The sequence below is a fragment of the Dipodomys spectabilis genome, unplaced genomic scaffold (assembly GCF_019054845.1).
Source record: "Dipodomys spectabilis isolate Male_0828 unplaced genomic scaffold, ASM1905484v1 ptg000418l, whole genome shotgun sequence".
NCBI classification, from domain to species: Eukaryota; Metazoa; Chordata; class Mammalia; order Rodentia; family Heteromyidae; genus Dipodomys; species Dipodomys spectabilis.
Genome location: NW_024871095.1, coordinates 1,969,664 through 1,983,765, shown reverse-complemented (window position 1 = coordinate 1,983,765; position 14,102 = coordinate 1,969,664). Strand labels below are relative to the sequence as shown.

At 39.6% G+C, this 14,102-nt stretch overlaps 1 non-coding gene across 1 annotated transcript; it reads right to left on the bottom strand.

Moving 5' to 3' along the window:
- Positions 1-660: 660 nt before the first annotated feature.
- LOC122097219 lies at positions 661-823 on the bottom strand. Its single transcript, XR_006145492.1, has one exon. It is a non-coding gene; the product is annotated as a U1 spliceosomal RNA (small nuclear RNA).
- Positions 824-14,102: the final 13,279 nt, after the last annotated feature.

The following is a 14,102-nucleotide window of genomic DNA, read 5'->3' as shown; positions in this document are numbered from 1 at the left end:
TAATTGTGAAAATACCATACAGAGGGGTTACAATTACATGGGCAAGATAGTGAGTACATTTCTTATCAAGCATTGTTGCCTCCTCCTTTGTTTCCCCTTCTATCCCTACTCCTCTCCATCCCCCCATCCCACACCAAAGTTGTAAAAAGTTCGTTTTTCGACATAACGTCTGCCTTTGACTTTCTGTTCCAGTTCTTCTGATTTATTCTTGACTCCTGGTATGCTATTTTCCATTTCACTTATTCGGTTAACTATGACTTCCACTGGTGTTTGCATTGTGGAAAAGGAGCCCTTTATGCTATTAATATCAGTTCTCCAAGTATTAATTTCATCTGTTAATGAAGGGTTTACTGTGTTTTTTTATTTCCTTTGTGGGTCGTGAGGCTTGAACTCTGGGCCTGAGTGCTTTCTCTCAGCTGTTCAGCTCATGGAGAGTGCTCTACTACTTGAGCTACAGTACCACTTCCGGTTTTCTGGTGGTTTATTGGAGATAAAATTTCAAGGACTTCCTGCCCGGGCTGGCTTTGAACCATGATCCTCAGATCTCAGCCACTTGAGTAGCTAGGATTACAGGCAAGATCTGTTGGTGCCTGGCTTAAGAAATCTTGTAATTCCTTTGTCATGTGTTCTTTTTCTTTTTCTTTTTTTAAATTTTTTACCAGGGGAGAGCATGAATGTCATTCCCCACTACTGCAAATTATGCAATTGAGTTTCCCACATTTGGGGAAAACACAAGGCTCAGCAGATCTGGAGTGCAATGGATAATCCTCACCCTGGGAAAACCACCTTCGTGATCATGGTATCTCCCCTACCAGGTAAATATTCATGTCTTCTTTCTCCTATTGATACTTTCACATTTCCCCCTTTATTTCTTTGGCCAATTCCATCATCATTTCTTTAATGGTTCTTTTGTCTTCCATCTCTTCTTCACTTTCACTGGGGTCCTTCCCTGGGTTGTTGTTAGATTTGGGATTTGGTTTGTTGTCCTGATAGTCCATGAATCATGTCTTCTTTCATTGTGATTTACACATTTGGGTCCTGGGATTGGGGGGGTCGTGACCTGAGCTTGGCCTGCTCACACCAGAATGATGTGACAGCCCTCACTTGCCCCGGGCTAGTTGACACTGGGTAGGCCAGCCCATGCCAACAAGCACATGTGCATGCGCTGTCTCCAGCTGGCTGAGAGGAGCTTGTAACCGTATGCAGTGGGGGATGGCAAGGTTAGAATCGGGGCTTCAGGAGGGTTGGGTTCCCCACATGGGCACAGGATTTGTTTGTGCCTTGGCCCTGGGTTGGGTCTGTCCCCACAAGTGGTCTATGCTTGGCCTCCTATGGATGGTGGGCACATGTGCATGCTTGATGTATCTGAGGATGAGATCTACCAGAAATTGTTCCATTGGAAATGTCTGCTGCACAATTATGGAAACAGTAGATTCAAGACTCTGAGAGACAGGCATGAGGTTTGTGGCGAGGCAGGCACCCTAGAGGGGAACTATTTTCTAGCAGCTACAGCGCTATTCCTGGGCTTCTGGTAGGGGCCTGTGCACGCATGAGTTTGAGCTCCTGATGGGGGAGTGCTCTACAAGCGCCAGCAGGTGCTCACGATAGGGGGTTGCTTCTCCTGTAACTGGCACTCATGTTCACTTAACAACTGCAGCCGATGAAATGCTTCTCCTGCAGCTGCCATGCAGAAGCATTTCATGGTTCCTGAAGGGAGAGGCTCTGTGGGTGCGGGGACGTTTGTTTTCAGACCAGCATTGTTATCCCCTGATAGCCAGGACTGTTGAGGACACCGAGTCCTGGCGCCCAGCCCGTATGAGTCCCTATGACCTCCTGCTGGAATCCAACATGTGGGATGTGGGCAGTGAGGAAGGGCTCGGACTTCTTTGACATTTTCAAGTGTAATGTTCCTTCATGGGTTGGAGGGAGAGGGGTCCGTGTCACGATCTGTGGGTCACCACCAGCTCTGATCTCCTGTGGGACGGGAGGGCTTCACCCCTGCAGAGAACTGGTTGTGAGGGTGACCAGCAGTGCTGTGGCAGACCTCTGTGTCTTTGCGCGGAACTCTCAGGTTGGCTCCCATATCCTGGACAGACATGGAGCTGCTCCTGCAGCTCTTCTGTGTTAGTTGTGGGCTGAGCCATGGTGACAGGGGAGCTCTCTGGGTATGGGTGTTGTGGGGCCTCACCTCTGGTCTCTTCTGGGTATGGCGTTGTGGGAGTATTCTGTGTTTGGATTCTGCAGTCTGCTGGTAGTTATGGAGCCAGGGTAGCCACATGTTGTTTTCCTAAACTTCTGTATTTACCCTTGTTTTATAATGAAATAGGGATATTAGGTCAAAGTAACATTGTTTTGTCCTCACCGTAATCATGGAGTCTGGATGGGTCTTGGAGGCTTTTTACCCAGCTCTGAAAAGCCTAGAGGGAAAACAGGCCATTCTGGGAATATTGGTGTCATGCTGCTGGGTTCCTAGAGAGCTCTGCTACATAGAATACTCGACCTGATTGCTCCCCAAATGGTTTGTTTTTGTTGGGCTTGGGTCTTTACCCAAAACATGTGATTATTTTGTCTTTACAAGCTTTGTGCAAGCTACATTATAGTCTGCAGGTCTTTGAGACATGAGTCCTTCTGCAATCACCTGCTTTCTAATAAAGATTCTCAATTTGAGCTCTCAAAGTCTGGCTTCTCTGTTTCTCATGAACCAATTCCCATATAAAAATTTTAATGTCTATTTCCAGTTGAACATTCCACATCAGTCTTAACCATAGCAGGTCAGATACTCTCTTTCTCGGGCTTTGTCTTGAAGAGAATGCTGTTTTAAATTCCTCTGTCTCTCTGTCATCACAGAGAGCAAGTAGCTTTTTAACCAGGTGTCAAATCCCCATTTCAGGCTTTTAAAAGTAATTTCTTACCTCCAGATCTAGAAGACACAGACTACTGTCTTCCCTCAGGAGCTCTGGTGACCCAAGTGTAGCAAATCCATCCTTTTCTGTGGTATGAAGTGTCTTATCAGTGAATAGCACTAGATCAGCTGGAATTTCATCTTCTTTTAACTCTTGATCAGGATGCAATCTTTAGGCTTACATTAGTATTTGGAAACTCAAGATGTGGAGTCAGCAGTCCTTGTTGCCTTGAGGGATGAAAAGGCTGAGGAAATACTGAACACATGTTTTTAGAGGAATTGAGAGAGACCAAAAGACCGGTACAGATAAGGAAGACCATCAATTTGAATCCTGGGTTTTCCTTCCCTGAGATGATCCTTTAAGGTCTAAAATCCCTTGGCACACATATGTTCTGATAATATCACACATACCTGTGTCTCCCAATGGCTCTGGCCTATGTTCTGTAGTGGAGCTTCTATCTGAGAGATAAAGGCAAGAGCTAGCCATGTGGCATGCGGTGGAAGCTTCAGGCAAATATTACCCTGTTTCTCTGCACTCAATCTCTTGTGAAAATCTGTTCCACTTACCACAAACCCACTGGAGATTTCTTGCACAATCCAAGGTTGATTTACCAATATTTTAACAGACTCCTTTCATTGATAAGCTGAAACATGAACTATCATAATTTCATCAGGAGAATAAGCACTGTTTAAATTAATCTCTCAGCCCACATTTCCCAAAGATATATATCACATTGAATGCATATTTATAGTCCATATACATTATTCCCTTTTTTCTTTTAATATCTTTAATGTCTGGTTCAGGGCAAACAATTCACAAGTCTGTGTAAAGTAATTATTATGCAATCTCTCCAATTTAACCCTTAATTTAACAGAGGGAGGATAGACTAGGAAAGATAAGGTGAGCGGCAGCCAGGGATTTAGAAACAGGGTATTTAGAAAGATAGCACTATCTCCGTTGTTTTAAACCTTGTACTCCTTAATCAGGTGTAGTTTTTACACCAGGGGTAACAAAAGAACAAGAGCTTCTTTCTACATATGACCTTGCCTGCTGTCCCCAATTGGTGTGCTCTAAAAGCTGAGAATGGACATCATAGAAAAAAGACGTATCCTGGAGAAGGAAACACTTGGAAAAATGGCTCCTCCTGGCAAAAAAAAAGAAAAATTGCTTATCATGAAATATGGCTACTGGGCCTAAGTAATGCCATCTTGTCCTCATTACTGTTAGGAAAATGATGGAGAATGAAAAAGGATTAGAGTGGATTCTCAACAGGCTAAAACTGTTTATTGCCAGTAAGAAGCACAGATCTTCCAGTGATTGTGTGGATTTGGGGTTTGGTTATATGGGCCTTAACAAAGAAGCCGAAAACAAAAAAACAAAAAAAAAAAGGTTATGGTCTCTTGTGTGTTCAGGGCAGTGTCATTGGCCAGGCCTGAAATAGATACTGCTTGGGTTGGAGACAAGGACAAATTGTAGGCTATGGTCTCTTGGGGGTCAAGACTTGGACAGACTCAGAATGGAATGCTCTGCCTAGGGTAAGTGGGCTTTCAGCTAAGCCAAGGTTGGAGTGGCCTGCTTGCAGATGGGCACATGAGTGCCCACCTGGTGTTTTGCTTGACCTGGGGAAATATGGCAGGAGTCAATCCTTCAGTTGCATCTTGACACCTTAGTAGGTAATAGGGAACTTTCACTTCGAAGAACTATAGATTGGGCATAGGCCATTCTGAAACCTTTAGGTATATCACAGATTGTTAGGCTCTGGGAAGTCTCTACTCCTGTTTATTACCCCTAGATAACTATTATAACCACCTTGAACATGCTCTAACTGCTCCCTTACTCCCTAACTGACCTGTTTTTCTTCTGTAAACACACTTTATTAATCCCCATACCATACAGCATTTGCCCTGATGTGGTTTTTGTCTTTATAAGTTTTATGCTAGCTACAAAACTGCAAGTTTTGGTGGGGGAGGGGATGAGTCTGCTTGCAGTTGCTGGCTTTCTAATAAAGACTCCTGATTTGACCCCTCAAACTGTGGCTTCTCTGTATCTCACCATATAAGACTTAGAAGCCACAGCCAAATCCCAGTGCCAAGGGGCTACTTAGGTTCCTTGAAGCCACTGGTGGACAGGAACTGCACACAGGAGATAACTTTTGAGATATCCCAGGGCCCCATGGACTTTCCACTGCTCAGAAAGCCAGACTCTGGATTCCTCCTACACCACTAAATCTTTTTGGAATCATTCAGCCGATCTCCAGAGGTGAGTAAGATTCTGCTTCTGATTCTGAAAATCCATCTATCTGGACTAGGTGGAAGTGGATAGCTTGTAATCACACCCTCCTCCCCCTACCTCCAACAGCCTCTCTAAGGCTGAAATGTCAGAAAAGAGTTTTGGATTTTTCAGGAACTGTTACCAGTCTGCTGTATAAACTCTTATCTTCTGTGACTTTGTTCTTTGTTTTGTGCCTGTTGGTGATTTTTCTTCACCCCTATTTTTCCTTGCCAGACCTTTGGTGAGTTAATTCCTTTCACTTGTCCTTTGGTGAGTTAACTTGTTTGGTTTGCCTGAATTTGGTTTTTGGGGACTATTCTTTGTCAGATGGTCTGGGCCTGACAAGAACATTCATTCGATCTCGCAAGACATGTGAGGTCCTTTTGTCTGTCTGTTCCATGCATCCACTGTTCTTGCATCTCAGTCTCTAGAGATATAGTTCGTCCCATAGTAAGACTACTGTCCCCCAATGTCTGCTTAAAGACTTAATAAAAGACGGTTTAAGAAGAAAAAGTTAACCTCTCTGTGTAATATAATGTGGCTTTAATATAAGTTGATATAAAAAGTGCTCTAGTCTAAAAAATGTGGTGAAACACAGACTAAGGCCACTGTTTAAAATACCTGGTTAAAATTGTGGAGACTATAAAAATAACTCCTAGCAAATTCAGAATCCTTTGTGAGTCAAAATGCCCACTTTGGGTGTAGGATGTGGGTCATTAGATCCATCTTAAGCTTCTATAATATTTATAAAATAGTTGGGGAGAAGTGTATGTCTCTCCCCTGAGGAATCCCAGTAGGGCACTTTCCCTCCCCTAGTAATTTTTGCAGGCCCTCAAGATTAAGGACCTTCTAGGAAGTATTACAAAGTCAGTTCATATGCGAGTGTGTCTCATTACCAAAATTGTTTTAAAAAGTTTTCTATTCTTTGTAATCTGTTTAAGACTAGAGATTGTGTTGAATTCTGTTTGTGGTTGGATATTGGAAAAAGTTCATCTTTGTTTTCTAGCTGACCATATGGTTCTATATTGCTAGCAGCATAATGACAGAACTTAGAACACAATCAGCTCAGAAATTTATTGCAATAAAGACTAAAAAATCCTTTGCCACAGAGAGTGGAAATATCAAGAGGCCAACAAGAAACACAAGATCTACTAAGAACAAAATATTAAGAAAGACAACGATAAGAACTCAACTTTACATTAGCATGCTGTATTTAACACTTTTTCCCAAGGGACTAATAGGGAAATGACCAAAGGAGCCTTCTTAACTCTGTCTTTGTTGCCTTGCTCTCTGTTCTATTTCCATTTTTGGCAGGTTTCTAGGCCTAAGATTTCTGGTGCACTCAACCTTCTTTATTGGAGTTTTCTTGAACACCTTCCCTACTCTAGGTTTCTTGAAAAACCTTACACCTAATCTTCCTTATTGGAGGTTTACTATACAACAAAACCTGGAGATTACCTTGCAAACTAGATGCTCAATCTCCCAAAGCTAGACATGCCTCAAAAACTAGATGCCCAATCTCCCAAAGCTGGAGTCATGTTGTAAATTAGATGCTTAATTTCCTAGATCCCCAAGGAATACTGTACCAATCAAGGGTGTTGGTGTTTCTTGCCTTGCTTCATGCACGATTTTGCTTTGTTGCCATGGCACTTGCTAGAGTTCCCTTTTCCTGAGAAATCAGGCCTGGAACTCTTTAATGCTTTGCTTGCTGTTAAACTTAGGTATAAGTTAGACCTATTTATCATAATCCTCAAACTGTGCTGTCCATTCAGTCACACCTTCCACCACTCTCTTCTTTCCCAGGTGATCCCATTTTCACTCTCCAAGTTCTTCCCCTTTAGGGATTATTTGTCCACTTCCCACTGATCAGAAAACTTTCAAAGTGTTTACCTTCAATTCTCAGGAAGGCCAAGTAGTTTTCCTTTCTTGGGTATTCTTCTTAAACTTAGATCAGCGTTTGATGCCAATAAATCTCATTATAAATTGTATTACACTAATTAAAATGATTCCTTTGATTATTATATTTTGGCAAGACTGGGATTAAACCCTGACCTTCATACTTACTAGGCAAGAATTCTATAATTAATCCATGACTACAGCACTTTTGTGCATTGATTATTTTCAGATAGGTCTTAATCTTTGACCAGGTCTCTATAACATCTATAAATCTCCCACTTTATATTTTTTGTCTTAGATGAGACAACTCCCATGCCCAGATTCTTCCATTGAGATACTGTCTCAGAGTCTTTTATGTTTTCTGGTCTGGAACTATGAACTTTCTATCTAAGCCTCCTTCATAGCTGGAATATCAAGTGTGCGCTACCACATCGGGCTGTTGATTGAAAGAAGGACTCATGAAAATTTTGCCTCAGTTGTCCTTAAACCATGATCCTCTCGATCCCACAGTAGCTGGGATTTCAGGTCTAACCCACTCCACTAACATCTCATTCAAAAAAAGTCATTCTGAATGTCCTTACACAAGTGCATTCTTTCCTTTAAGTCCAATTCTGTCTGAATCAGGGTTTTGCCCCAGTATTTGTGTATTTTGAGTAGAAATTCTATTATATCTTCACTTCCTCGTTTCTGATAATGAACAAGGTTGGAACAAATGAATATTTACATATCAATTTAAACTTATCTAATGAATTTTCACAAAATTAAAAATTATATATATTTAAACTTATATTTAGGTGTGTTATAGTGTAAATATATTACTATTAGTATATAATTATATATTGTATACATATTATATACATATTTAATTACACACTGCACAAATTTCTATATATACATTTGCATTAAAATAATGAAATCCATTCTAAGATGTTTTATATTTGGACTATGATTTATAATTCTCTAAAAAATCATTGTCTCAATATTTTAACAACTATTCTTTGGCTATATGAAAACAAATATATGTATATCTTTGTTTTACATTTTTGATGGTAATAGTATTTGAATTTAGGGCCTCATGTTTGCTAAACCAGCATTTTATCCCCTTACCCTCCTTCCCCCTGTTTTTGGTGCCTGTCCTGGGGCTAACCTCAGGACCCAGGCACTGTCCTTGAGCTTTATTCTCAAGTCTAGCGTTCTACCACTTCAGCCACTTCAGCTCCACTGCTGGCTTTATGGTGTTTGATTGGAGATAAGAGTCTCACAGGCTTTCTTGCTTGGATTGGCTTTGTACCTCAATCCTCAGCCCTCAGTTTCCTGAATTGCACAGATTAATCATGAGCCACCAGTACCTAGCTTCTCCCAGTTTTTTGAGCCCAGCCTCTAGCTCTTTTTTGCTTTAGGTATTTTGTAGGTAGATTTTGCATTTTTTTCCCAGGACCAACCTCAGATTAGGATTCTCCTACTTTAGGTCTCCCAGGAAGAAATCCATGCTACCCCACTTGGCTTGGTTATTGAAATGGGGGCCACACTACACTCCCTTAGCCCAGCTTCAAAATTCACCTCTTCAATCTCTGTCTCCCTTGTAGCTGAGATTACAGGTATAAACCACTTCTCCATTACTAGAAATAAATCTTTCCTTTTGATTTCATTAGACTAATTCAACTTCTTTTATAAGTTTTGTTCAAATAGTTGACCTTTAGGCCAGCTGTGCAACAATAAGCCTCATAATTCATGTTTTTAAATTTTCATCTTATGTAGTTTATTAGGCTGGCTCTGTATCTAATAGTTTTCTCTGGGGTTTCTGAATTGTTTTACCAAGTATATACCCACAGGAATATTTTCACAAAAGATACATGCAGGGAAAACTTTCTGAATAGAATTCTGACTAGAAATTTTTTCTTTCTCCCACTTGAATTTAATAAAGCACGAAATTCTAGAGAAAATTATCTTCTTTCCTCAGGGAGTTTTAGTATTAAATAAGACTGACAAGCTATGTAGACGAGAATGTCTTTTCCTAAATATTTTAAGGATTCCTTCTCTTAATTTTGGATGGGAAGCAGAATAGAGCATATCTGGCTTTGTATCTTTTCCTCAGTCATCAAGGCTTTTCAATGTGAAGATGTCTTTTTTGTTTCCCCTAGTTGGAAAATATTTTCCAAATTCTGGATAATAATAATTTTCGATATATGTCCTATGTCTTTTCATTTGCTAACATGATTCTGACTGATAGCTGTCATTCTGAGTTCTGAATTGCTCTTCAGTCTCTTTGCTTTCCTACTGTGTCTTTAAATTCTGTTATTTTACCATAGACAATTTCATTTTATAAAGTGTTTTAAGTTGTAATCGTCAATAATGATTCTTCTTAGCATGGTGTCAGTGCCTGATGCCTGTAATCCTAGCTACTCAGGAAGCTGAGATCTGTGGATTGTAGTTTGAAATCAACCCAGACAGAAAAATCTGTGAGAGTCTTATTGCCCATTAACCAGCAAAAACCTAGAAGCTGAATGAATGTTTAAGTGGTAGAGTACAAGCCTTGAGGACAAAAGTTAAGCAATACTTTCAGGTCCTGCCTTCAATTTCCATTATCAACATCACAGAAAATTTAATGCTGCTTCTTTGAACACCAACAACCAATCTGTTCTTATTTTATATATTTCTTTCCAAGAACTAACATTTTTTACAATCACTTTTTCCTCTTCCAGGATACTTTTTTTCCATGGCTTATTACTTTTGATGAATTTAAGTTATTTCAATTTTGCATTTATAATGAATAATTGGTTTGACTAGCATAGGTAGCTTTCTGATGTTACTTGCCATACATTGCTTTTTTAACTCATGTGAGTCTCTGGGTAGATTATTTTCCACATCTTTTAGTTAAAGTAGACTGGTACTCAGTTCAGTCTTCTCCAGTTGTCCAAGAGTGGAAGGGGTTGTCTGCAATTAAATCTCGATGTCAAGTCTAAGAATTTCCAGGACAATTATTTCAGTATGCTAATGAATATTTTTCTATCTCCACATTTTTATGGGGGCGGGGCTGGTCCTGGGCTTGAACGCAGGGCCTTGGCTCTGTCCCTGAGCTTCTCTGTACTCAAGGCTAGAGCTCTACAATTGAGACACGGTGCATTTCCAGCTTTTTGTGAATAGTTTATTAAAGAGTCTCATAGACTTTCCTTCCTGAGCTGGCTTCAAACTGTGATCCTCAGATCTCAGCCTCTTCAATAGTTAGAATTATAGACGTAAGCCATCGGTACCCATGTAAATAACACTTTTAAGTTCTCTTTGGACTTAGAGACTTTGCATGACTATAGGACTTTCAACTCATCACTAGATGTGGAAAGGCGTCCATGTGTAATGCTTAGGGAAGAACACTTCAAGAAAGAGCAATAGGTAGCACAGAACCCAAATTGGCCAAATCTAGAATCCAAACTAGGAACAAAATTGTCTGAAAAACCATAAAATCTTTGAGCCCCTTTGTACTGAGTAGCTTGTTTAGGAATCCCTTGGTTTTTGGATGTTTTTCTCTTCCTGAAGGTAATAGTCCAGGAAGAAAAGTTTTCATATATTAAAGACAAGTAGTTGTCTAAGGTAACACATACTCTTTCCTTGAACACAGTGATCTAGAGAAGAACCAGAGAGATTTAAATCTCCCATTTGAATAGTTTTATTGTCAATACATCTTGGAAAACAGTCTGTGGAATGTTGATTTTTGTTTTGCATTGCAAATGAAAATACTTGCATTATTAGGTGTCTAGTCATGTGAAAACAAAATTAAAAATTCGATATTATATGTAAAGACATTGAAAATATTGTTTAAGGTAGCTTCGGAGAAGTCCTGTGCAGAAATTCACGGAGAATTTAATGAATGGAAAGACCTCCGTCTTCTCTCTGCCATGCTCTGGCCACATGGACTTCAGGGCCTCATTTCTTTCTACTCAATGAGCTTTCGAGTCTGCTTCATAAAATGGGTTTCCTGATGCTCAACTCACAGAATTATTGGGGAAAGAAAGGGAAAAGAGAAATGGAAAATACTCAGTAGGATCATAGTATATTATTAGGGTTTCTTTATTTTGCAGTTTCCACTCTAATTCTTCCTAACATGCAATCTAATTGATAAATCATTTTAAGTTCCTTAAATTATTAATTGCTTCAAATTTGTTAGCAAGTTTTACAATTTTGTGATAATTATTCTATTAACGCAGATGGTCTATGGTGGATCATGCCTATAACCCTAGGTACTCAAGAGACAGAGATCTGAGTATCACAGTTGGAAGCCAACCTGAGCAAAAAAGTCCCACTGATACTCTTATTTCCAATTAACTACTCAAAAACTGGAAGTAGTGCTGTGGTTGAAGTTGTAGGGTACTAGCTTTGAGCACAAAGAGGCTTTGGGACAGCACCAGACCCTGAGTTCAATCCCCACAACTGACAAAAAAGTAATGAAAAACTATTTAAGCATGAACAAATTTCATGGACAAACTGAACCTAAAGATTAGAAAATCTATGATGGAATTGAAATTAGTCACTGTGGGAGAAAGCTGTGTTATTTCAGTCCACAGCTAAAATCAATGGAGAAACAGTGAGTTGAAGCCATCCTGACCTTTGTTCAGCCAAATTTCCGACATGGACTGTGAGGTTCATTGCTTTACAACTCAACAGAAAAGAGAAAGCCTGGTGTAGGGGATTTGGTGCTTTCTGTGTGGACAGAAATCATGATTGATTTCAGGCCATCAATGTGATGTTACTTGGTCCAAAGAAATCTTGCCATTAGCAGCATGTGGAAAAGCTACGATCCAAGGATAGCCTAGCTCAGTCTTTTGTTAAATGCAAAAACGTGAGCAAGTCCATTGGAAGCCATAAAAGGAGCTGCCTTTTCAACTCACATAAAAACACACTACAGAAGTCATTGTTTGAAGCTAAATATTAAGTTAATCAGTCAAGCAGTTAATGAAACGGACAATAAAAATAAACTGATATGTTGTGGTCTCAATCTTAAGACTAAAAATTATGTTTAGTAAACAAAGAAATACAGTTGGTAATATATGACCTTTTCTCCAAAATAGATGGCAAAAATTTGTGTGTGCATGTGTGCCTCTCTGTGTGTGTGTGTGTGTGTGTGTGTGTGTGTGTGTGTGTGTGTGTGTGTGTGTGTGTGTGTGTGCTGATCCTGGGGCTTGAATTGAGGACCTGGGTACTGTTCTCAAGCTTTTGTATTCAAGGCAAGTGCTCTACCACTTGAGCCATAGCTTCACTTCTAGCTTTTTGGTAGTTAGAGATAAGAGTCTCATAAACTTTTCTTTCCTGTGCTGGCTCCAAAGTGACATCCTCAGATCTCAGCCTCCTCAGTAGCTAAGATTACGGATGTGAGCCACTGGCACTAGGCTCTGATAAAGATATTTCTATGTAGGAGAAATCCATGAGAGTCACAGCTTCTCTGGATTTTGTACTACCATGAAATAATTTTCAAAAAAAATGCATGAGAGATAATTTGCAGATCTCACTTGTTGTCTCACTTGATTTCTAGCACCAATTCTCCAAGTAACACTGATACCTCTTTATGTAAGCAAAATAAATAAGCAAGATAAATAAAAAGCCCATGGATTGGGAGAAGATCTTCACTAGCCATACAACAGACAAGAGTCACATATCTAAAATATACATAGAGTTCAATTAATTATATCTCCTACATAAAACCTTCAAATAAACAACCACCCCATTACTGATTGGGCTAAATAATTAGAAAGAGACTTCTCTGGAGAGAAAATAAGAATAGAAAACATATATATGAAGAAATGTTCAAAATCTCTTGCCATAAAAGAAACCCAAATCAAAACCACCTTGACTTCCACCTCACCCCAGTTAGAATGGCCATTATCAAGAAAACAAATAATAATAGATGCTGGTGAGAATGTGGCCAAAAGGGAATGTTACTATGCTGTTGATGGAATTGTAAAGTGGTTCATCCACTCTGGAAAGCATCATGGAGGTTCCTCAAAAGATTAAACATATAAATCCCCTATGATTCAGCAATCCCACTCCAGGAATTTATCCAAATTATCACAAGCAAGGTCACACTAAAGCTACCATAACATTGCAGTATTATTGACCATAGCTAAGGTATGGAACCAACCCAGATGCCTTTCAATAGATGAATGGATCAAGAAAATGAGGAATATATGCACATTGGAATTTTAGACTTCCATCAGAAAGAATGACTTTGTCCTATTTGTAAAGAAATGGAAAGACTTGGAAAAAATCATTTTAAGTGAAGTGAGCCAGACTCCCAAAACATAGGCTCCATCGTTTCCCTCATTTGTAACAATTAGTTTATGTCTAGGATAATTCCTAGCACAGGAACATACTAGCTCAGTAGCTATGGACATAGAACCTTATAAAATGATGCCTATCAAAATGAACTCCAAGATATAGAAACAAGAGATCTTTTTTTGACTTTGCTGATATCAATGTATTATATCAAGTTTTTCTTCTTCTTTTCTTTTTTTTTTTCTTTTTCCCTTTGGTTTTTATAAATTTTATTTTATTTTATTTGTGAACATACTGTACAGAGGGGTTACAATTACATGGGCAGGATAACGCATACATTTCTTACCAAGCATTGCAGCCTTTTACTTTGTTTACCCTTCACATCCCTGCCCAACCTCCCCCCTCCCCCACATTAACATCCTTCCCTTCCCCCCCCCCCCCCTCCCCACCGACATTGTAAAGCTCGTTTTGGACATGACAACTTGTACTTCTCATTGTTGCAACAGGTCAACCTGAATCCTTAAACGAATTGTTTTTCCCCATCTCCTCCACAAGTTATACTGCCATCAAATATAGTGAAAGCAGGGGTTATACTGTGGGGGAGGGACATACAAAGCAACAAAGAAATAATCTTATAAATGTGTTAGAAACACATGCATGAAAGAAAAAAACATTAAGATACAGATCTAAGGGTTCATTTTCCTAACATCACATTTTCTGACCTTTTCCGCTTGACTCATACATATACTAGATATTGCAAATAAGGAAAAC